The sequence below is a fragment of the Sminthopsis crassicaudata genome, chromosome 3, assembly GCF_048593235.1.
Source record: "Sminthopsis crassicaudata isolate SCR6 chromosome 3, ASM4859323v1, whole genome shotgun sequence".
In the NCBI taxonomy this organism is placed as follows: Eukaryota; Metazoa; Chordata; class Mammalia; order Dasyuromorphia; family Dasyuridae; genus Sminthopsis; species Sminthopsis crassicaudata.
The window spans coordinates 598,036,712-598,062,551 of NC_133619.1; the positions used below are offsets into that span (position 1 = coordinate 598,036,712).

General features: G+C 39.4%; 1 long non-coding RNA gene across 1 annotated transcript in view; it reads left to right on the forward strand.

The window, feature by feature from the left end:
* The first annotated feature begins 6,002 nt into the window (after positions 1-6,002).
* The window catches only part of LOC141564905 (uncharacterized), a 53,394-nt gene continuing 33,556 nt past the window's right edge, over positions 6,003-25,840 (forward strand). Inside the window, exon 1 of the long non-coding RNA XR_012488792.1 lies at positions 6,003-6,796. This is a non-coding gene — a long non-coding RNA (uncharacterized LOC141564905). The remainder of the gene's footprint in view (positions 6,797-25,840) is intronic.

Consider the following 25,840-nt stretch of genomic DNA (forward strand, 5'->3'; position numbering starts at 1 on the left):
CTGGGATGATAGCGGAAACATGGAGCACGACTGTTCCGCTCCCTGGGTTGTGACTATTCGAGTATGTCTCTACCACAGCAAGGAAACATGGGGGAAGTAGGGGGACCAAAGGACTTCAGGGAAAAGAGGGATGGCTCGAGGATCTGGATTCAAATCCCAGTTCTGATGCTTACCAGCCGTGTGATCGTGGGTAAGTCACTAGATCTTGGATCTCAGTTTCCGTAGTTGTAAAACGAGTTTGATTAATTAACCTCTGCTGTCCTTTTCAGCGCTTGATGAATGTTCCTATGATCATCTAATCTCTCAGTTGAACAACTGAGGAAACTGAGATTCAGTGAGAGGTGGCTTGCCCTTAAAACAATATGATGCTTTTTTCTACAGCTTTATTATATGTTACATTTCCATTCGAATCAGATCAAATGCTTATGAAGTGCCCCGATTTGTCCCAGTTACTTCACTAGGTAGGAGTTGGGGAAGCTACAAAGCAAAGATGAAACAGTCTCTGCCCTTAAAAAGATTACTTGCATTGATATGTGTGTATGTGTGGGTGAGCAACAAGTATGTACAAATCAGTAAAAAATATTTTGAACCAAGTGTAATTCAAGCTGTCCCTCCATCTATCACATGGGGACAATTGGTCTGTAAGGTTAGCAGATCAGAGAGTGGGTCTCTCTATTTTACAGGAAGAAATAACTTCACTGTGAGATGACATTCTAGGTCAAACAGTGAGAGATAGGATCACAACCGAATCTCTTTCCCAGGTAGCATTATACTGCCTTCTTATAGAATCATTCCAAGTCATTTGTCTCTCTGTCCCTGCAAACCCTAACAACACACACTGTGCTGCCTCCATGACTTGGGAATGGTGGGAGGGATATATTGAAGGGAATCAGGAAGCTTTTTGCGATCCCAAGGAAAGCGCAGGCTGAGATGCAGAAGCTTTTTAACATTCCTCCTGGTTGGACTCACACTGGACGCTTTGTCTTGGAAGAGCTGAGTTTATCCCTGGCTTGAACCCACTTCTATTCCCAGAGGTTCAGTTGATTTCAAAAGACCAACAAAAGAAAGGAAACCTTTGGGGTTGGTGGAGCAGAGCTTGGTGGCAGGCAGGCAGAGTAAAGGCCCATGCTATGCTGGTGCATGTGTGAGCACACGTGGGTAATGGGGGGGGGGGGCGGGAATGTGTGTGGAAATAGAGTCGATTTACTCTCTGGAACCTGGGAGCAGGCAGGGAGGGGCTGGGTGTGTGCTTCACATGCTGAGCTGAGTCTGGTGAGTCTCCATAGCAGCCTATTTTACCTTTAAAGGAAAGTCCTTTCTCTTTCCCTCTCTCACTTGCCTTTTCTCCTCCATTTCCTTTTGCTTTTCATTTTCTCTTCTTCTTCTTATTTTTTTTTTTAATCTTCCGTTCCCTATCTCATTTTCCTTTTCTCTTCTCTCTCCTTCTTTGGGAGAATTTCTGTTATTATCAGAAAGTGGATCCTCTGATAACCTAGGGTTGGCTGGGACCTGCTGAAGTACGTCAGAGACTGCGGAGAACCAAGCCTCTGGGAATTTAGGGGGTGTTTTCTAACACAAATCTTCCCATGCTTCATGTAAACAAAATATTAGATGGGTTTCTACAGATTCTTAAACAACTGATAAAGACCTTACAGATTGAAGTAAATTGAGATGTCTATTCATTATTTTTTGGATTTGCCTAATTACTACTCCCTTTTGTACTACTGCCTTAAGCTTATCATCAGTCTTCCCTTTCTCTTTCATTATTTACCCCACAAATATGAAACCTATATACAACTCTAAGCTGGTGGAGTTATACAGAGGATATAGAGAGAGGAAGTTCGAGAAATGTCACCCTTTGGAAGGGGGATTTGCCTAGTAAAAATATAAAACAATACCGAATTCAGAATGTCAGAACATAAAATATTTGTGCTAGGGAAGACCTTAAAAGATAGATGTCAAAAGTGGAGGAAGTCTTAGTGAGATCCTCTTTTCAAGTCCCCTCATTTCACAGAAAAACATAGAGGAAGGAAATAAGTTCCAAGGTTATGTGCTGAGTTAATCGAGATGAATGACTGATTGAATGAATGACCTCAAGGAAAGAGAGAAGCATTTATGAAGCTTATACATAGCAATTATTAAGAATATACAACAGTGTCAGATACCGTGCTAAGTGCTAGCAATATAAATATAGGTAAAAAGAAAGACAATCCTTGTCTTCAGGTAACTTATATTCTAAAATCAGAACAAATACAAAAAGGAGTTGAAAAGCATGTGTGTGGTGGAAAAGGAAGGTATCCAGCATAGGTGCATGATTTTGAAGTCCAGGAGAGCCAGGAATAGGGCCAGGAGAGAAATAAAAGGTAGCCTGGGCCCCTCTGCAAAATGGAAGGTAAGAGGGGGAAAGAATGGTTCTTATAGAGAATTCCAGATAGAGAAGGCTGTAGGGATGGTAGAATGATCCAAGGTGAGGAAGCTCCAGATATCTAGAGGAGTTCCAGGATGAACCAGGAGCAGATGAACATGGTTTTGGAGTTTAAAGCCAAGACAGGGCTCCTCAGTGATTGGCTGCTCAGCTTTAAGGATAATTAACTTATTGCTGCCATAATGGGGAATCTCATAATATCTCTAATCCAAGGAATATCTACCACATCCAATCTACCTGACAAAACAAACAAACAAAAAATACAGTCTCTGCCCCAAAGGACTTTCTGTCCTATTTGAGATGAGAGGACTGGGTTTGTGGAGAGAAAAAGGTGTAAATAGTTAAGTATGTACCAGATAATGGTCAAAGGAGGGAGTTAAGAGTTTTGGGCTCCATCCTTCAATTAGAGAGACAGAGGGTACTGATGAGTTGTGAATACCAAGACTTTTGGATCTTGCAAAATTATGAGGGCATGGTAGAAAAGTCAAAGAAATCTAATTCTGCAGCTGGTCAGGAAGTGAGAGATATCTGAGGAGGAGATGGAATGCTGAGTTCTGGAATAGGAAAATAGGTCAGTTTAGTTAGAATGCTGGTAGTGTGTGATAAACCTAGACAGGTAGGCTGCAGCCAGATGGTGAAGAGCTAAAATGAGTATTTCTAAAACTACTCTGCAAGGGGAACTTGTTGGAAATTGACCTCTGGAGTCAGCCCTTAACAGAACTTTGGAGTTTGTTATCAATGACTGTCATTCTCAACACCTTTACCTCTTTACCCCCACCCTCACCTTCATTCTAGACTAGAGGAATTTTAGAGATCCCTGGGTCTGTGATGACTCCTATTAGGAAAGAAGAAGAATGACATTTTAAGCTAAATTAATGGATCAAATCCTATCCTTGCTCAGCCTTCCCCTTTATTTCCTTCTGATTCTAAACTAGTTTCTTCTGGTCCCTGGGAAAAGCAGTCAAAATTGCATATACTTCTTGAAAAGGGCCAGTGACAATCCAAGTGTGCTGTCCTGACTTGCTAGTGAGTTGGGTCTAAGTGAGGCAGATTGTATAGTTATCAGCTTCACTCTCTCCTCCAAAGTCATCAGAGTCCAGTGGTAAGACAAAAGCCAAGATAAGTGACAAAAGCCCAGAATTCAGTGGGCCCCCAAACTCAAGATATCTTCTAAAATATGTGACCAAAAATTGTATTTCTTTGGATGTAGCACCCATATGTAAGGCTATGACTTTTCACTTGGAGAGAAGGACCATATGTGATGAAATAAGATGAAAAAAAAGAACAAAGAGAAGGAAAAGGAAAAAAAGAAAGAAAAGAAGGAAAAGGAGAAAAGGAAGATGAAGAAGAAAAAGAAGGTGTAGTTTTGTTGTCAGTTATGGATTATAAATTTTAAATCTAGTTGGATTCATACCATTATTACAAGAATAGCAAAAGTAATTAACATAATTTCATAACCCTCCCCCCAAAATCAAACCATATGATTATATCCATAGAGATAGGACTAGACCTCTGATGTTATTCGTATAGGTAACTCCAGGGTAAGGAAATTCCCTGGACTGATTCAAGTTGGCACCTTCTCAGCAACATATAAGTTCAGAGAATTGCCTATAGCACTGAGAGGTTAAGTGATTTGTCCAGGTCAATCAATACGTATCAGAAGTAGGACTTGAACTCAGATCTTCTGACTTCAGAGGTAGCTATCTACTATTCAAAAGTACCACTAATTATAACAAAAAATGGTAGCCAGTATTTATAAAATATTTTAAGGTTTTCAAAGCATTTTATAACTATTATATAGTTTTTAGTCAATCAGTAAATATTTATTTAAATGCTATTATTAGGAACTTTGCTAAATCCTCAAGTGACGAAGAAGGCAAAAGACAACCTCTGCCTTTGAAGAATTTGCAATCTAAGGGGGGGAGATAATATGCCAATAATATAAATAAATTATGTATAGGATAAATTGGAAATAATTATCAAAAGGAAGACACTAGAATTAAAAAAAGTTAGGAAAGGTTTCCTGGGGAAGATAGGATTTTAAGTCTGCACTTAAAGGAGACTGGAAGAAGCCAGAAGAAGGAGATAAGGGAGAATATTCCATGCACTGGGGATAGCCAGCAAAATACCTGGAGTCAGAGATGGAGTGTCTTGTTTGAGAAGCAGGAAGGAATCCAATGTTACTGAATTGAAGAGTTCAAGAAAAGATATAAGGTGTAAAAGAACTGAAAAGATGGGGGTCAGGTCCCTAAATAATGAAGGGCTTTGAAAGCCAAACAGAGGATTTTATATGTAATTCTGGAGGTGATAAAAGAACTAATGGAGTTTGTTAAGGGGTAAGAAATATATAAAACATGGTTGGACTTTGATGGACAAGTGAAGGGTAGACTGGAGTGGGAAACTGCTCATGGCAGTCTATGTAAATCTTAAAGATAATATTTTGAGAGGCAGACCAATCAGCAGGCCATTACTTAATCCAAGTGTGAGGAGATAAAGGCCTGTATCAGGGCATTAGCAGTATCCAAGGAGATAAAGGAAGTATGCCAAGATACTACAAAAGTAACATAATAGGCCTTGGCAATAGTTTAAATATGGGGATAAGGAATTGAGGATATCATTTAGGTTGTAAGTTTGGGAAACTGAAAAAATGATGGAGTCCTACCTAATCATAAGGAAGTTTGGAAGCAGGGTACAGCTTAGAGGGAAAGATGATGAGTTCATTTTTGGACACAGTGAATTTAAGATGTCTTCAGCATATCCAGTTGGAGATGAATAATAAGCAGCTGGAGATGCAAACAGAGGTTAGAGATTGATTAGGGCTGAATAAGTAAATCTGAGAATCATTAGTATAGATAAGATATTTAAATCCATGGGAATTAATGAGATCACCAAGTGAAATACTATAATGGGAAAAAAATGAGGGTTTAGGACAGATCCTGTAAGAAACAGGTAGAATTATTATCCCCATTTCACAGATGATGAAACTAATAAACTAAAGCAGATTAAGTGATATAGCCATAGTCTCACAGTGTCTGAGGCCAGATTTGAATTGCCATCTTCATCTTTCCTTCTTTCTTTCTTTCTTTCTTTCTTTCTTTCTTTCTTTCTTTCTTTCTTTCTTTCTTTCTTTCTTTCTTTCTTTCTTTCTTTCTTTCTTTCTTTCTTTCTTTCTTTCTTTCTTTCTTTCTTTCTTTCTTTCTTTCTTTCTTTCTTTCTTTCTTTCTTTCTTTCTTTCTTCCTTCCTTCCTTCCTTCCTTCCTTCCTTCCTTCCTTCCTTCCTTCCTTCCTTCCTTCCTTCCTTCCCTCCCTCCCTCCCTCCCTCCCTCCCTCCCTCCCTCCCTCCCTCCCTCCCTCCTTCCTTCCTTCCTTCCTTCCTTCCTTCCTTCCTTCCTTCCTTCCTTCCTTCCTTCCTTCCTTCCTTCCTTCCTTCCTTCCTTCCTTCCTTCCTTCCTTCCTTCCTTCCTTCCTTCTTTCTTTCTTTCTTATTTTTTCTTTTTCTTCCAGAACACCTTTCTAAATAGCAGTCTATGTTCCTGTCTATCTTAAAGGTAAATATTGTTGGGAAAAAGAGAAATTCCCTCTGGAGAAATTTTTCTTGTAATGAATGAATTCATGACACCTCATGGCATGATAGGCTGTAGAGCTGGAAGGGGCCTTAGAGATTATCTAGTCTAATTTAGTAATTTTGCAGATGAGGTTGAGGGATGTATGTGCTTGTGCGCATGTGTATGTGTATATACACACACAGATGTTAAAATCCTCATTTTGCATATGGGAAAACAAAGGCTCAGGGAGGAAGAGTGATTTATTCATATAGTCAAGTGAGCAGCAGAGCAAGGGAATTGTTTATGGAAATCAGCAACTCCCTGGTTAACTAACTAATGGATTCATTTGGAAATCCAGCAGGCTAGCCACAGGGAGTGTGCCTCCTGCCAGGCCTCGAGGTCCTGCTGTGAACCCAAAAGTTCTCTCCTTCCCCCAGGAAAGGCTGAGTCAGACTAAGAAGGTGAAAGGGGGAAATAAGTCACCTAGCCCTGCCACCTGCTTGCCCATGTGATAGGCAGGTGGAGCATAGAACTATGGCAGAAATAGGGTATGGCTGGCACTTAGCCATAGCTTTCTTCTCCAAGCCCCCTCCCCCATCCCAGACATGTGGGTCCTGTCAACCACTTAATGTAATCCAATTCAGGTTTTTGACAATGACTTTTTTTTTTCAATAGCCTAAACATTAGTTACCTTGCTAGCCATTAAATGGTCACCTACTTCTTGTAAGACATATATCTAGGACAAACACAGAGATCAAGGTGGGCATGGGTTCTGTTTGCCCACCTCTTTTACTGATCTTTTCAACATTCTTGGGAAGGAGGCAAGGTAAGTACCACCATTATATAGATTGGAGGAAAAAAAAATGTCGGAGGTCAAGGAGCTAAGAATTGGAATGCAAGGGAAAGGAGGAGGCTCTCTACAAGAGGATTAGAAAAAGAGCCCTCATGTTATTTTCTTCTCCTCTTCTTCCTTTCCCTTCTTTTTCCTCCCCTCTCACCTCCCTTCCTTTCTCCTCTGACTTTTGACTTTCTTTTCTATCCTTTTCTTTTCCATTTAAAATACATGATATACACGTTAGAAAATGTCACTCTGCACATTGTATGAACCCTCTGTGGGAAATTTATGGGAGGATGTAGACAAGAGCATATAGCTAACTCTTGGCAAGCATGGACAGGTTACTATCTCTAACATTGGAGGGACAACACACATGGGTGAGATCACAGGTCAACTATAGAATTGAGAGACATTAGAGAGGGTCCTTTAAGTTTACAAAGTTCTTTATTTGCATGGGAGCCTTTCAATGATTTTCCAGGCAAATTTTATATTGTCTATTTTTACATACTGTCCATTGCCATTCATATGACATTGCCTCTACCTTCTCTGTATCTTTGGATAAATGGTCTCTTGGCACTGGAATGCACATTTTCCTCACCTTTCCAGTTCGAACGTACCTTTCTGTGCTTGTTCTCTCTCTCTCTCTCTCTCTCTCTCTCTCTCTCTCTCTCTCTCTCTCTCTCTCTCTCTCTCTCTCTCTCTCTCTCTCTCTGTCCCTCTCTTTCTCTCTGTCTCTCTGTCTCTCTCTCTGTCTCTCTGTCTCTGTCTCTCTGTCTCTCTCTCTCTCTCTCTCTCTCTCTCTCTCTCTCTCTCTCTCTCTCTCTCTCTCTCTCTCTCTCTCTCTCTGTCTCTCTCTCCTAGGAGAACTGTCCGGAGAGTGATTCTTTTTGCTCTTCCTCACCCATAACTGGCCTTTCCTTCCTCCCATTAGCCTCTTACAATCTATCTTTCTTCAAAGCTCAGCTTGTACGCTGTGTCCTACATGAAGCTTTCCCCACTTCTCCCCGGATGATGGGGAAGGGTGGAAAGGAGAGGAGATGGGACTTAATTTTGGGGAGAAATTCAATTGGACATCCAGATGAGGCAATGGATAGAATATTCTTGTAGTCAGGAAGACCTAAGTTTGAATTCTACCACTTACTCTTATTAGTTATCTGATCCTGGGTAAGTCATTTAATGTCTCTCACCCTCCGTTTCCTCATTTTAAAAATGAGGATAACAATATCACTTATCTTCAGAGTTGTGAGGATCAAATGAGACATAATAAGCATTTAGCACGCATTTACTAATTGATTGCTAAAGACAATTTTAAATATAACATGTTTAAGTATTGGTCTAGTAGTACCTTGTGCATGAGACCTTTCCTGATTCTCCTTCCTCTCCCCCACTCCTCGTTTGCTAATTTTTGTAAGTGCCTGGCACATAGTAGGGGCTTATAATGCTTGTTGACTTGATCAGCACATGTTTTATGGTTCTCCACCCACCTCCTTCCAGTATAATGTAAACCCTTTGAAGGCAGAACTATTTACTATTTTAATGTTTATATCTCCAGTTCCCAGCATAGAACCTGACAAAACATATGTTTAGCACGTGTTTATTAATGGAATTTAGGTATTTACAATAGACATTATTATTCCCATTTTAGAGATGAAGGCATTGTGGCTCAGAGATTTAGGGACTTGCTCACAGTCACATAGTCAGTAATAAAAGATTTGAACCTGGATATTCTTGGTGTCAAGTTCAGTGCTCTATCCACTATGGCACACTGCTGCTCCGAGAATACTCTTAATAAAATTTAAGAGATAATGCGGACTGATCACCATGTTGGATATTTGAGTTTTGGTCTTATGTCTGCCACTTACTTTCTTCAGGAAAACCCCATCTCTATTTCTCTATTTGGGGCTTTAGTTTTATTCTTTTTGAAATAAAGGTGATAACCCCTACCCTTTCTCCCTCCCAAGATTCTTGGGAGGATAGAATGAAAAGAATAATGTGAAAGGACTTTGAATAGTTAAGAAGGGATCATTATACTCAACTCTGGGGAGAAATTAAATTAGAGATACAAAACAATGGCCTGTTTTTCCATCAGCCCCAGGTATGAAGCCAGTGTCCTAGAGGCTCTCATACCTCATCATCTGACACACTCCCGATTCTATCCTCTGTAATAGAGTCAAAATGCTTAGGCAATCAGATAGGGGTTAGCATTCTCACCCTGAGCTGCTCAGCCAGGGGCTCTTCATATTCCTTATCACCCGTGGGACGCCACTTGTTTCCTCTAACTTAAGGAATTTAATTCAACGACTGAAATCTGGATTCTAGAGTTGGAAGGGACTCTGAAGGCCATTAACATCCAACTGATACCTGAATTTAATCAACAACTACTACGTGCCAGGATCTATGTTGGGTGCTGAGATTACAAAGAGAAAAAGGAAAAAGTTAAGAGCTTTCCCTCAAGGAGGTTAGTTCCTCTTCTGCTTCCCCCACTAATACCCATCTAATTTTTGCATGAAAATTACTGATGGAAGACTCCACCATCTCTCCCATCTCTAATTGTTAGGAAGTTTTTTCTTATATTGAATCTAAATCTGCCAATTCACCTTTTTGCAGCTTCTATCTGTTGCTTATTTGGCCAACAAGGTCATGTCTGATTTCTTTTCCATTTGACAATAGTTAAAAATAGTTATTATCATGAAATCTTTTCTCTTTCTCCTCTTCCTTCTCCACCACCACTTCCTCTTCTTCCTGTTCTTCTACACCTCCTCCTCCTCTTCTTCCTCTTCTTTCTTCCTTTTTCTCTTCTTCTTCTCCTCTTCTTCTTCCTCCTTGTCCTCCTCTTCCTACTTCTTTTTCTCCTTTTTAACCTCTTCCCTTTCTCCCTCCTCCTCTTCTTCCTACTTCTCTTCCTTTTTTTCCTCTCTCTTCTTCTCTTCTTCCTCCTCTACTTTTTCCTCTTTGTCCTTCTCTTTGTCCTTCTCTTCCTTCTTCTTTTTCTCCTTTTGACATCCTCCTCATCTTCCTCTTCTCCTCCTCCCCCTCTTCCTCCACCTCTTTCTTCCTCTTCCTCCTTGTCCTTCTCTTCCTACTTCTTCTCTTTCTTCTTCTTTTTCTCCTTTTTTACTTTCTCCCCTTCTCTCTTCCCCCCTCTTCCTCCTCTTCCTTTCCTTCTCCTTTTTCTTTTCTTCCTCCTAATGAAGCAGTTTTCTGAAAATGGTCCTTCTTCTAACATGGCACATAGACCTCAACTCTATGCCTTAGATATGGTCTGATCTGTGTAGAGTAGGTAGACACAAAGTTTAAAGAAATGCTTATTAGGTACTAAACCTTAGGCTATCTTTAGGATACAAATATAAAAAGCAAAAACAGACTTCCTCCAAGGAACTCATGTTTGTCTATGTGCACATCCAGGTGCACATTCATGTGCAGGAAGGGAAAACACACAGGAAAGTGGACAGGGAGGAACAATTTGATTTCATTTCGGACTTCTTCAACTTTTCCAACATGGTGGACTTCTTTGACTTCCTGTCTCCTAATTTTTTAGCTTCCTTTTGTATATGGTCTTACCCCATTAGATTATAAGCTCCTTGAGGGTAGGGATTATCATTCTTCATCATTTTGTAAGCATAGTGGGTATTTTTTTTTGTTGTTGTTTAAAACATAGTGCCTGACACAAAATAGGTGTTTAAGAAGTGTTTAATGATTTGGTCCAAAAAATTACAGGCATGGCAAGTAAGGCCTTAGGAATGGGGCCTCTATTGAGGGCATGTTTCAAATTCTGTCTTAAATTCTGGGTGCAGATTAATGCACTCCATCCAGTAGCAATGGCAAAATTAGTTTGGTTCACGGTTCCAGAACTGGTGGATGGGAAGGAAGGAGATATGGGGAAGAAAAAAAGTATTTGCTGAGGGGAGACAATTGGGGAGGAGGCCTGGAGAAAGTGGCTAGAGATGAGGAAATGAATGGTTTTTTTCCTGAAACAGTATATCTTAGAGAGTCAGGGGAGTGGAACTTCAGGTCAGAAGTAGTTCATGATCTATGGAATAGGTTATAAGGGAGACTTGGGGCAGGAGTCTAAGAAGAGGGCTTCTGTGGGAGATATTGCCTGCCAATATCTCTATATAATTACATGCTAATTGTCTCTATTTCTGGGCAAGGTTGTTGTAATTATTGAAGGACTCCACTCCCCCATAGTGCAGAGTCTACTTTTCAGCACTGCTGACAAACTTTTAAAAGGGAGGCTCCTGGGCTCTGAGGGTGATCCAAAAAAACCCTAGACTTGGTTGTCTGCAGAGATGAGATCATCATGTCCTGCACCCAGAGTAGGCTCAGGCCTTCCTTGACTAGACCAAACATACGTGTTCCTAGGCTTTCTTGCCCCAGAAGACACAACAGGAGAGAGCCTCTTGTCCAAGGTGCCTGTCTCACCATCCTTAGTACTTCTGTTCTAGTCTGGTAGTCCAGGCTCAGGATGTTGGCCAGTCTGTGGTTCACTAAGGAATAGGGCAGCAACATCTGAATTCCTGTGTGCTGGAGTTGGGGAGGGGAACGGGACATTTCTAAGAGGAGTTGGATCAGTCCCTGTGTGAGTAATGATTACAAAGCAATTTATAATGTCTAAGCAAGGACTGCCTGAGGAAATACTTTGAATTGAATTTACGGTTCCCAGCATCTCCCTTTTAATTTTGCATCCCTCTTGGGGAGCTTTAGGGAGAGGGCTCTAAAACAGTAGCTCTCTTTGGCTCTCTTGGGAACTCTGGGCCTGAGCCAGGGCTGTCTCACCCAATCTAAATCCTTCTCAGCCTACAAAATCTAGCCAATAGAATCCCAAACTCTGGAGCTGGCAAGGACCCCAGAAACTACCGAATACAACAACCTATGTCTGAACAGAAATCTCTTCTACCACAAACCCTGCAAGTGACCATCTGGCCTCAGCTTGGACTCCATTGAGGGAAAATTTAAACAACTTTCTGCAACAGTGTATTCTACTTTGGGCTAGTTAAATTCCTGGGAAGTTTTATTTGTTATTCTTATCCATATTTTGAATTGAAACCTGCCTCTCTCAAGGCAGTGTAATACAAGTGGAAAGAAGACCAGCTATTTGTTCAAACCCCAGTTCTCATGTTTATTAAATTCTTACTTATCACTTACCTGGGTGACCATCTAAGCATCCAGGCTCCTTTGACAGACGAACAATGATTTAGATTACAATGGGGTAAAATACCTCCTGAGGAGGTTATGGAGAAAACATAAGCAGTGGTAGAGTGCTGAGGCCCAGAGTTAGGAAGATCTGAGTTAAAATGTGGCCCTAGATAATTAATAGCTGCGTAACTTAACTGCTCTTTGCCTCAGTTTCCTCATCTATGAAATGGGGATAATAATAGTACTTATCTCTTGGGGTTGTTATGAAGATCTAATGAGATGAATTATAAAGCACTCAGCACAGTAAACCCCATAAAAATGTTGTGGTTATTTAGTATTCCTGTCTGTAGGCCTGGCACTCTATTCACTGAGCCATCTAAATACCCCTATAAAAATGTTAGTTTTAATTTTTATAATTACAATTACTATTATTGCACAAAGCCCTAGAGAATGAAGCACAGAGGGTTATTACTAAATTCAGTCACTTCCCGCATTGTTTGTACATTAAGAGAATTTGGGCAAATGACAAGAAGAGCTCTCACTTGTGTAGCACATTATATTTGATGTAGATATTGCAACTATGAAGCCCATTTTACAAATGGGAAACTGAGTCCTATTGCCAAAGTGATTTGGGTATTATTTTTTTCCTAACAGTTATTGGATTTCTATCATATCAAATCTGCAAAGGACATAAGGCTTGGTAGTCAACCAACAGATCAAGTCTGGATCTCAAAAGTCTGGACAGGCTTGGGTATTAGGTTGTACCAATAAAATGGGATTAGGTAGGAATGAATGGAAAATCTAACCATTGTTTTTTTATACTTTATAAAAATAAGATAGAGCAGACAGTTACATAGCAATGATGAGGTCGGAGTAGCAATTCCTAGTTCAAAATAAATGTGTGACAAATTCATAGTGGCCATTCTCTTTGGCAAAAGGAGATTTATTTAAGGGAAGAGGTTACAAAGATAAATGGCAAATATGAAGTAGAATTGAGATAGATTATAGTTAGCAAGGAAAAGACAAGTTCCCTAGGGGAACTCACAATTAACCAGGAGAAAAGAAATACTTCATGAGGTGGGAGAAAGCCATTGACTGGCAGGTTAGATCGACAGAAGAGTTTAACAGACTTGCCAGAGTTTGCTACAGAAAGGAAGAAGATGCCACTAGAGAAAAGCCATTATGAGGATGGAGAGAGAGAATAACTTCATAGTGGGCTTAGTCCTAAAAAAAACTTCATCATAAGCAGATCCTTTATAAGGGAAATACAATCTTGGGATTTCTCAGGGAAGTAAAGATGGAAATTCAGAGGGAGGGAGCAAGGAGCCAGATGGAATGCACCTGGCAGACTAAGTCCCAGGCCTGTCTAAAGGTATGCTAATCAATATCTCAAAGCCTGTCTAAAGATGTTCAGAGTTTTGAGGGATGGACAAGAGAGTGCCATCCTCACAAACACTCACTATAAACAGGATAGCCTGAGAATTGGTTCTATCTGATAATAGCCAGAGGGCTTTTTCCTGACTGGGGAAGAGACTCAAACCACATCAACAAGACAAAAGATCCCTTGAAAAATGTCTGAGAACTTTAACAATAACACCTTGTATTTATATAGCGCCTTGAAGGTTTGCGAAATATTTTATAAATATGATCACAGTTTATCCTCACAGAAACTTAGGAGGTAGGCCCTGTCACCATCTCCATTTTACAGATGAGGAAACTGAGGCAAACAGGTTAAGAGACTTAGAGTCACACAGTAAGTATGTGAAGGTAGATTTGAATTTAGGTCTTTCTGACTCAAGATCCAGTGTAGTATCCACTGCACCACCTTGTTAGTATTAGATGAGTTGCAAGCTCAATTTGAGTCCATCATGCGTCACGGTAGCCCAAAAGGGCATTCTTTTAAACTTCATTACGAATGAGAAGGCTGACATACTCTCTATTCTGGCCAGGGCATAACTGGTGTTCTGTGTCCAGTTTTGGGAAATGATTCTATATTAATCTTAGGAAAGCCTTAGACAAACTGGCCTAAAGTGAGACAACCAAGGATTAAGTAGCATGAGGATTGGGTGAAGGAACTGGGGATATTCAATCAATCTGAAAAGGAAAACTGAGAGCACACAAGGAAATGAGTTTAACCCTTTGGAGGGCTATCCTATAAGAGGTGTCAGCCTCATTTTTGAACACTGGGAAGTTACAAAAAGGTAGGTTTTCCTAACCATTAGAGCTGTCCAAAAATGGAAGCTGCAGCCATGAGGATGTTGGCTTCCCCCTTCTTAGCTGATTTTTACACAAACTCTGAATGACCACTCATTGGGAATGTCGGAGAAAGGACCCTCAGTCAGTCACAAGTTGGATTCTATACCTTCAGAACTCCTTCTTAGTCCTTAGATTTTGTGATGTGATTTTACAAAATTTATTAAATTCCATTGTACTTAATTTGGCCTGTTATTCCAAACCCATCAAGATCTTTTTGGATCCTGATTCTTCTGCCTAGTGTGTTAGCTATTCATCTCCCGTTCCAGTGTGATATGATTCCATGTCATTGACAAATTTGGCAAACATACCAACTATATTTTCATCCCAGTCATTGATGCTGAGCAGCATCCCTTCTGCACGGTTAGACATCTTCCTCCTGGTTGATACCCATTCATAAGGGTCTACTCTTTGGGTCTAAGTATTCAATTAATTCTGGATCCTCCAGTTGTGTCAAGAATCTAGCTTATTGTTCTCTAACTTGTTTGCAAAGGTAATATGAAAGACTTGGTCAAATGTTTTGCCAAAGGCTAGGTATAGTAAGCCTAAAGTATTCCCTTGAATTACAGTCTAATCATCCTGCCAAAAAAGGAAATAAGCTTAGCCTGGCGTGACCTGTTCTAGATGAAGTCATGCTGGCTTCCCTTAATGATCACCTCTTCCTTTTTCTGAATGCTCTCAAACCATCCATTTAATAATATGTTCCAGAATTGTTTCAGAAATTGGTCAAGTTCACTAGCCAGTAGTTTGTAGAATCAGTTCTCTCTTTAAAAATTGTTTCTGAAAATCAAGTTAACATTTGCCCATCTCTGCGAATTTCCATGACTTCAAATATTACTGTTGATGGTTTAGTAATTACACCTGTTTGTTTGTTTTTTATACTACGGAGGCATAGTTCCACCTGGGCTTGAAGACCTGAATTCATTGAGTTTCAGTAGATACTTTCTTATTACACTTATCTTAGGGTTCAACTTCTTAGGAACAATTTTAATTTTCTATTTATCTCAGATGAAGATGATTTTCTTTGGTCAAGAAGACAGAAAAAAAGGTCAAAAAAAGAATTTAATAATTTTGCTTTCTCTCCATCATTTAACATCATTGTTGCAACAGAAGCAGTTGTCTGATCTTATTGTCCCCTCAAAAACTTAAAAAAAATTGTGTGATCCTTCAAATTCTTATCCAGATTTGGATTCTTTGGAGTTTTAGAATGCTTGGGTTTCTTTTTTTCCTCTTCTCCTTCCTCCTCCTCCTCCTCTTCCTTCTTTACTTCCTTCTCCTCTTACTCCCCTTTTTTTCTCCTTCCTATCTTGCTGAAAATTCAATGCCCACTTACAACTAACAGGACTGATACTACTACTCATCATTATAGGAATATTGTTCTGGTCCATTTTCCATCTAGGTCTGTCTACCCGGCCTTAAGCAATCTGTGTATCTCATGCTCTTGTGAATTCATCTTATTGATGCTAGACATATTCCACATCCAATTCTTGACATTATTCTCACAGAAATATTGTTGTTTGTATTGTCATTTCTATTCCAGATAGTTCCTTCTTTTCTTACTCATTGAAATCACAACTGTGGTGTCAGAATTTTCTCTTTGAGACTTTTTGCTAGTTTCCTTGAAAAATCTTTGACCTTGGATGCCTCTTCTCATACATGACATATGTGGTTATTTCCCTCAAGGCTTCTGTCATTATTTTCCCCAGCATGTTCTTCTATTTGGTTAGAATAGGCTCCAAAGTTCTCTATCTTACTTCCTCTAAATTTTGAAGCATAAGATGATTGTCATTCTGATTGGGCTGGCACCTCCTCCTTGCCTTGGGCACAGACACAGAGGATGAGGAAGGATGTGGAAAGAAATATGCTCCAAATTCTTTCAAAGTGTTTAAATTCAAGAAAATAAAATTACCTATTTTTATATTCTGAATTTAAACATTAAAAAATTAACATTTCCACATACATAATGTAGAGGATTGTATCTGAGGCCATGACTCTCATTTCATATCTCTTGCTTTAATATGTGTGTGCATGTACACATATACCCACGTGCACTTGCATGGACACAAGCTTTCAAAACTATCCCAGTTGTCTGTGTTTCCTTTTGAATTTCCTTCAGTTCTCTTCTACATATTTATAAAAAATGCTTCAATGGCCCTCTTATTTTTGGCATTACTATTTCTAATTCCCTCTGCCCCTCTCATTGCCCTTATTCCTCAATTGAAAAACTGAAAGATATAAAAAGATTCCTGTCACAAATAAGTATTGTCAAGCCAAAAAAAATTAATCTACATAGCAGATATATCCAAAAATGTATGCCTTTTTTGCACCCTGTATTCATCCCTTCTCCATCAGAAGTAGGTGTAAGCTTTATCATAGGACCTTTGAAAACACACTCATCAGAGTCATATACAATGTTATTGCTCTTTTATACATTCTTATCCTGTTTCCTACAGAGCAAAAATATTCCATTACATAATTGAAGGGCTTCCCCTTAGATTCTAGTTGCTTTTTCCTTTAGGTTTCTAGCTCCATTCTAGTCCTTCATTCCTCTCGTCTTCATATTTATAACCTCTGACTCTAGTCCAAATACTCCTCACTTTTTAAAAAAATAATAGCTTTTTATTTTCAAAATATATGCAGAGATAGTTTTCAACAGTCACTCTTGCAAAATTTTGTGTTCCAATTTTCCCTCCTTTCTCCCTACCCTAGACAGCAAGCAATCCAATATATATTAAACATGTGCAATTCTTCTACACATATTTCCACAATTATCATGCTGCACAAGAAAAATCACATCAAAATGGAAAAAATGAGAAAGAAAACAAAAAAGCAAGCAAACAACACAGTGAAAATATATGTTATGATCCATATTCAGTCCCCACAGTTTTTTTTTTGTGTGGATGCAGATGGCCCTCTCTATCACAAGACCATTGGAACTGGCCTGAAACATCTCATTGTTGAAAAGAGTTGCATCCATCAGAACTGATCATCACATAATCTTGTTGTTTCTGTGTACAATGTTCTCTTGGTTATGCTCATTTCACTTAGCATCAGTTCATGTAAGTCTCTTTGTGTCTTTCTGAAATCATCGTGCTGGTCATTTCTTACAGAACAATAGTATTCCATAACATTCATATACCACAATTTATTCAACCATTCTCCAATTGATGGGCATCCACTCAGTTTCCAGCTTCTTGCCATTACAAAAAGGGCTGCCACAAACATTTTTGCACATACAGATCATTTCCCCCTTTTTATGTCTCTTTAGGACACACTGCTGGATGAAAAGGTATGCATAGATTGATAGCCCTTTGGGCACACAAACACTCCTCACTTAATAGAGCAGGAAAATGAAGTCAAGAAAAGTGAAGACATTTGCTGGCAGCCATATAAAGGACAAGTAGGAGAACCTAGATATGAACCTGGGTCTCCTGCATCTATAGCCAGACTGTTTTTCACTCCAATATCACAGTTCTTTCCCTATCTACTTTGTAGAAAACTTAATAGTTGTTCTATCTTCTTCCTTTTCTTTTCTTTTTTTCCCTTAAGTTTTTAATAAAATTTTATTTTATGCTCGAGTCCCATTTTTCCCTCCTGAGATGTTACACTGTCTATATCTGGTCCCTTGGTCTTTACCTTTGTACTTCTGAGAGAATAAATAATCTAGATATAAAAAGAGCCAATATGAAGAAATTTTCCCTTTGGTATAGTCTCAATGCCAATGACTTAGGCAAGATCATTATTGTGCCATTCTCTATTTTCTTTCTCCTTTATACACAATAATTCTCCCTCCCTACACACAATGGGAATTGAGGAGCGGAGGAAGGCTTGGCCTAGGTCCCCGTTATGGTCTGAAAACTTAAAGGAGTAGGGGTAAGGAAGCTTGGGTGTGTCCTGTTGTTGCCCAACCAATCCCCACCCTACTCTCACTACAGGTGAAAGCTGTGACTCAGATTCCATCCTTGGCCATTAGGACCCCACCTTTCCAGGTGCTAAAGTTGACTGTCAGTCTCTCTCCCCAGATCAATAGACTAAGTCCTGGAGACCCAGGACAAATGGAAATGGCATTAGAACAAGCTACTTGGGGATGGTAGACTGAGGCCTTTTCAGTCCTATGCCTTAACCACACTATTAATATCTAATCAGGGCCACTTAACCTGAGATTGGAGAACTTTTTTTTAAGAATCTTTTTATCAGAAGCATCAGAAGTGTTAGCAGGAGGCTTCAGAATCTGGGGCATCTCCACTTGCCAAGACTTCAAGTATGGGTCTTTCTTAAATCTGAATTTCTGCTACTTATTCTTGAGTTGATCTGGACAGGATTTAAATCTATAAATTCCCAGAAAAGGAAGCATCATGGAGGGGTAGTGGAATAAAAGAATATATTTATTTAATGTGCCTTTCAGGACTGGTGGTGACTTCCCTTCTCTTCCCATAAATGTGGGTGATCACTTGGGTGACACTTTACTAAATACTAGTGACACAAAGTTTGTAACAGCATAAATTTCTGCCCTCAAGGAATTTACAATCTGAAAAGGGGAAGATGATTCACAAAGAGGAGAGGTGACCAGGAAAGAGTTTTGTTCTGGAGAAGTAGAAAAGAGGGCAGGGGAAGATGATATGTGCTGGTTGTGGGACAGGCAGGCAGATGATGAGGTAGCCTGTGTTGATGGATGGATGGCAGGGGATGTCGGGACAGCATTGTATTCCTCCGAGTATGAGATAAAAATGTCCCCTGTAGCATGGGGGATAGACCAGTGAGCCTGGAGTCAGGAGTTCAAATATGGCCTCAGATACTTTCTAGGTGTGTGATGCTGGACACTTACTTAACATTTGCTTTCCTAAGTTTCCTTGCATTCCTCTCCTGTGAAATGGGGATGATAGCACCTAGCATTGTGAGAATCAAGTGAGATATTATTTGTAAAGTACTTAGCACAGTAACTGGCACATAGTAAAAACTTAATGAATAATTGTTCTATCTTCTTCCTTATCTTTTCTTTTTTCCCTTAAGTTTTTAATAAAATTTTATTTTATGCTCGAGTCCCATTTTCCCCCCTGAGATGTTACACTGTCTACTTGGTCCCTTGGTCTTTACCTTTGAACTTCCCAATACTTTTTTAATGAGTCAGGGTTGGGAGTTGGGAATTATACCAAAAAAATTATGAAATTGTTCCTGCCCTTTGCCCCAGCAATCCTATATATAGACTTTTGAGTTTATATCCCAATGATTTTATTGATATCAAAGACTTGTCTGCCCTGAAATATTCATACATAGCCTTATTTAAAATAGCAAAAAATTGGAAACAATCTGTGTGTCTAAATACTAGGAAATGACTGAAGAAATTGTGATTGATGAATATCATGGGATAATATTATCTCATAAAAAAGGACAAATATGATAAATTGGAAGAAATGTGGGAAGACAAATTAAGTGATACAGAGTGAAAAAAAAGCAAGACCAAAATACAACATCCTGACTATGACTAATTTTAAGCACGGAATTTTAGAATCAGATGTCACCCTAAGGACTACCTAATCCAATCAATCACCCGAAAGAATTTCTATTACAATATATTTAATAAGTGGCCATTTGTCCTTTGCTTAAAGACTCTCCAATTAAGGAGAAATTATTCTCTTCCAAGATTCTTTATTCTTCTTTTAGACAGCTTTATTGATTGAAAGTTTTGATCTCTCTCCCCTTCCCCTCAAATCAAGTCTTAATTTGCTTTTTGGAAACTTTTTATTTGCTCCTGGTTTTATCTAGGGCCAATTAGAGCTAACCTAATCCCTTTTCTAAGTTACAGTGCTTCAAATGCTTGAAGATTGACATCTTGTTCTTCCCGAATCATCTTTTGTCCAGGTTAAGCATCCTCAGTTCCTTCAGCCAATCTTCATGAACCATCTTGGTTGCCTATTCTGGATAGCCTCCAGCTTAACAATGTCCTTTCTTAGCTCTAGTGCCTGGAACTGAACACAATGCCCCTGAGGAAGTCTGAGGAAGGCAGAGTACAGAGATTCTGTCACCTCCCTATTCCTGGAAACTATGAATATCTTAATGCAATCCATGCTCTTCTTTACCTGAAGACAACTAAAAGACAACAAAACTGTACTCAAAAACAATGGACAATGTTATAGGGACTTACTAAAACTGAAGTGCACACACCCTTCCTTTCTTTTAACAGACTTCTGAAGTGTGAGGTTACATGTATCATCAGTAGCCATCATCCTTTTAGAATTGTTTTGCTAAAGTTTGGAGGAATTTTTACCCTACCGGAGATTGAATCATGATTTTGTTGAAGTTTGTACAGTTTGTCCAAACATAATTGGTCAATAAAAAATTCTGCTTCTTTATTTACTTCCAGTTCCCTTATCTTGATGCATTATTTCTGAATGTGCACATATAGTGGGACATGGTGGGAATAAACACAAGCTCAGGAGTTAGAGGACTTGGTTCTGATGTTACCTCTGATGCTTTTAACTAGTGTGATCTTGAACAATTAACTCAACATTCCTAGGACTTAGTTTCCTCATTTGTAAAACTGGGGGGTTGGATCATATGCCCTCTAAGGTCCTCTAGATCTATGATAACACCTACCTCACAGGATACCAGGAGGATAACAATGAGATAATGATTGTAAAGCATTTCGTAAAATCCTTAAAGTGCTATAAATAGACTATAGAGCTCGTTACTATAGTGGGGACAAAGTCTAGGAGCTAGATGAGACCTCAAAAGTCAATCTATGGAATCTGGGGGTTCATGTGGGTTTTTGTGGAGGGGGGGGTTTCACCAGAGTCCTGGTGTATTTCCCTCCCACCCAGTACAAGGGAGGGAAGGCAGCCTCTGAGAAAGAGGCTGTTCTTCCTCCAGCTCTGTCATTTCCCACTTTGAAGATAATGTGATAAAGTGAGAAGAACATTGATTCAGAGTCAGACTTATCTCTGATGGAAGAGTCACACAATGAATCAATAAGCATTTATTAAGCACCCACTATATGCCAAGCACTGGCTAAGCACTGGGGATACAAAAAAAGTCCATAGTGTCTGACCTCCAGAAGCTTACCTCCTCTGTTTCCTCATCTATAAAATGAAAGAGTGAAGTCCTTCTCATCCTATGCCCTGTGTTCCTACAACCCTGCAGTCACGGGGCTTGGCACTTGAAGAGGGATTTAAGTAACTATGAAAATTCAGAAAGCGGTGAAATTTCTAGTGTCAAGGACAAGGTTCTTTGAACCTGGACCAGTTTCCAGAGAAAGCAGGATTCCCTAAGCAGCTGAGGAGGGTTAAGTGAAGTCTGAAGCTTAGTCCATACCCCTGTAGGGCTCTTAGTCCTCTAAAGAGGCAAAGCTTCTCATCTGGAAAGAACTACATAACAATGGCAGGGAGCCTAGAAGGCAGAATGGAGAGAATGATGGAGCTAGTGACCAGTGAAAGCCAAGGAAGGCTTCTGGTTTACAATTTATTCCAAAAGCAAGAGTGATTTGCCAAGTTTGTCTTTAGAGAGGGTGGATCCTGTCCTGGAAATCTTACCCTGGTGACAGAAACATTTCCCAAATCATCACTGCAGACTTTCCCAGGCCTCCCGCTCTCTGGGGGACTTGCTCTTTCCAGATCCTTACTTCTTTCAAGAACTTATGGTCCCTAAAGAAGGGTCCAAGCCAGAGTAGGCTTTGAGACTACGTGAGGATGTATGGCTAAAAAGCTTTACAATCCTGGGAGACCAACTTTCAATCCATATTGTCTTTGCCTCCTGTAGGTGCTGCTAGGGGTGGTGATCAGAGGCAAGGAATGTCCTCATCAAATCTAATTTCCCATTCTAGATTACTTTCTCCCACTCCTTGGCTGCTAATTTGCATTGTCTGTGATTTGTACCCTTCAAAAGCCCTGCCCTGTTCCTCCACTTTCCGTTCCCATCTGGCTCCTGGCTCCTCAGCCCTTACTTAATCCTTTGTTTCAGGCTTACACACCCAGATATTCCCATGAATCTCAACTGGTTAAAATATCTGGGAGTGAGCGAGAGGGCCCCATCTGCAATCATTGAGGGAGGGTCCCTGGTTAGAGAGTTACACGTACCAGTGTAAGGTATGTGTAGCTTTGAGCAAGGTTAAGCCTTCCCTCCAAATTCATTTCTTGCTCTTTCCTTCTCTTCCCATTCTGAACTGGCAAAGTTGAATAGTGTGTGATGGGGCAGGAGAACTGAACTGGCTGATAGGCCCTTAACCCTTTCTTGTGTCAGATGAAACAGACTTCAGAGATATGTTCAACTCTAACTTTGTTTAGATGGAAATATTGAGACCTTGGGAAGGGAAGGGTCTTATAGTACATGTGATCCCCAAGGTGGTATTTTGTGTTTGTCTGTATGTCAATGTGTCTCCCAGAAGTGTGTTCAGAATTGTTTGCTCACAGGTCTAAGACTGTCTCTAAATATTCCTGTATGGTTTTTGTTTATATAGAGATAGTCTGGTGAAATAGGAAGGCAAGAGATAGTGAATACAAGCTGGTATGTACTCATAAAAATAATTTTGTTAGTCTAACCACATTTTTAATTTGCCAGTATCAACAAGGCTGATAAATCAAGGAAATACTATAGGCAAGGCAATAAAAGTTTTATTAAGCACTTATTCCTGGGTTTTATCAAGCCCTGAAGATATAAATACAAGTAAAGAGACAATCTCTGCCCTTAAGGAGCTTATATTTTAAAAGTGGAGAGCAAAGGGAAAAGTTCTTGCTCAAGAGGCCTGTTATTGAAATCCCAGCAGTTAGAAGTCAGACAAAAAAGGGAATGTGGCTTGGCTAGCCTGACCCTCTCCCCAAAATGGAGGTTCCAGAAAGAACCAGCCGGCATAATGCAGGGCTGTTCCACAGTCACAAGGATGGGTGGATGAATGTTCCATTGTAAGAAGGCTCCAGGTACTTTCCAGAGTGACAGTATTGATATCTACAAAGTCAGAAGTGCAATTTTCTACATGAAGCCTTTCTGGAAACCCTCAACTGCTCTTGCCCTCCTTCCTTATATCCTGTTTGTATTTATTTTCTTTATATTTATTTTGCAGAGATTTAAATATCCACGCATTATTTCCCCCATTACAGATTAAATTCCTTGAAATGGTTTTTCCCTTTGTCTTTTATCCTCAGCACCTAGTCCAGTGCCTGACATGTGTTGTCATTTAGTTTTATACAACTCTGTTTTTCTTGGCATAGCTACTGGAGTGGTTTGCCATTGACTTCTTGGTTGTGTGCCCATTTTACAGATGAGGAACTGAGGCAAATAGGGGTTAAGTGACTTGCACAGGGTCACACTCTAGTATATGTCTGAGTCTAAATTTGAACCTACAGAGATGAATCTTCCAGACTCCAGGCCCAGTGCCCTAATAATCCTAACACCTGGATGTCCCTGGGTCTCTGGAACAACCTTATAGTGAAAGTGGCACTTGAGGATAGAAAGGAGTTGGAAATCTACTCTCTTAACTCAAGATCTAGTCTAAGAAACATCATTAGAGTGAATGTTTTCCACTCATTTCCAATTCAGAATCAATACCTCACTTGAACAAATCAGATTAAACTTACTCTAATAATATCCAGATTTGTATTTTTAAAAAATAATAGCTTTTTATTTTTCAAAACACATGCAAAGATAGTCTTCAACATTCACCCTTACAAAACCTTGTGTTGCAAATTTTTCTCCCTCCCTCCTCCCTCTCCCCTAGATAGCAAGTGATGCAGTATGGATTTAACATGTACAATTCTTCTAAACATACTTCCACATTTATCATGCTGCGCAAGAAAAATCAGATCAAAAGGGGAAAAAATGAAAAAGAAAATAACAAGAACAAAGGTGAAAATACTGTGTTGTAATCAGTCCCCGTAGTCCTCTCTCTGGATGAAGATGGTTATATCACAAGAGAAGCCTTTTTACCTTTATAATTGGGAGCTGACCCTGAACTTTACCCTAAACAATCGACATTCTGACTACATATAGACAGATAATTTTGAAATGAACTGGTCATTACGTGTCTGTTCAGATTGAGTCAGTCATATTTTATATGTATGTGTGAATTTACTTAGGATTTATGATGTCTGATACATGCTGACTTCCTTTTTAAAGCCACGTCAGTATTCATGATATAGATGCAGTTTTAGACTTCTGAGTAACCTAAAAGCCTTTTACTTCTTTCACTTCTGAATCCCAAACCTTATTTTCCAATATAATTTTCACTATTCTACTTCATCGTACACACACTTCCATGGAAGTCACCAAGTGTGAAGGTTACGAAGGTTACATGTTTGTTTGGTTTGGAGGCACTCCCTTAAATTTTTCATAATGTGTCACATACAGTAAAACAAGGTTTCTTAAACTAGTTTCTCTCTATCTGGACTCCTCTGGCAGTCTGAGGAAGCCTTTGGAACCTTTCTTAGAATTGTTTTTAAATAATAGAAGGAAATGTTCAATTTTAGTTAGAGATCTATTCATGGATCTTGTATAGAACCTAGGTTAAGAAGCCCTACCTTTACAGGTAGTCTTCAACCTCCACTCATACTATCAGGTTAGTTCCCCAGAGGGTAGCTGAAGCAGGCTTCTAGGGAATGTTGAGGGACTGGAAGATTTGTATTCTGATGTTGTAGCTTATGGGCCCCAATTGGTGTGTTTCCCTACCTTGGTTCTCAGGGCTATTAATTTTTCAATCAGACTTTGTTAGCTGTGAGAAAAAGATATTTAATTTTACTGTTTAAAAACAGTAAAAACAATTGGTACAACACATCTTCTCCTCCCACTGTTCTCCAAAACCTCTGAGATACTTTCCCATTAGTATATATTGAAGCTAGGAGAAAGTGAACTAAAACCTAGAACATTTGTGGCAAGAAAAAAAACAAAAGCAAAAAAACTCCCCAAAACCAACATCTATGGTTATAGAAATCTTTTTTTTTTTTTAAACACTCTGTGGGCTACTTATGAAAATCTCCATAGGGACACAGTAGCTTCTCTTTGGGGTTCCTTAAAGAGTCCAGAATCTGTCATTCCTCTTCACATCTGGTCTGCCCTTCACACTGGATTCAGACCCTGCAACCAGCTGCTGATGTCGAGGAATGCTGCCAGGAGGCTGATAAAAAGTCCAAATATTTCAGCCTTCTGAAGTTTACAAGGTCCTCCTCTGGTCAAGGTAGAGAGAAGAATCTTTCCTCCCCAATATTTTCCTTCTCAGCCAGCACTTTGGTTGGATTTTTCTGTCACCAAGCTTCCAGAAGCAATCATCCTAGATTTTGAACTGGTTTGCTATTTTTATTTTTATTTATTTTTATTTCTTCAAATACTTAACACTTACTAGCTGTGTGACCCTGGGCAAGTCACTTAACCCTAATTGCCTCAGGGGAAAAAAGACTCATAATCAAGTCTCTTCTTAATTAATCTGAACAGATGTCTGTCTATTTAGTTGAAATATAGATGTTCAGATTTTGCTCCTATTTTGTTCACACTTCTGAATGATTTCCTGATATAGTAGGTACTCAATAAATGTTGATTCACTGACTGATTTATTTTAGATGAATTTTTATCTCAAAGTATCAGGGCTAAGTGAGTATAGGAGTGATGATTGCAAAGTCTCCTTTATAAAATAATGTTTATTTGTTCTTTATTTGGATCTGAAAGGAGGAC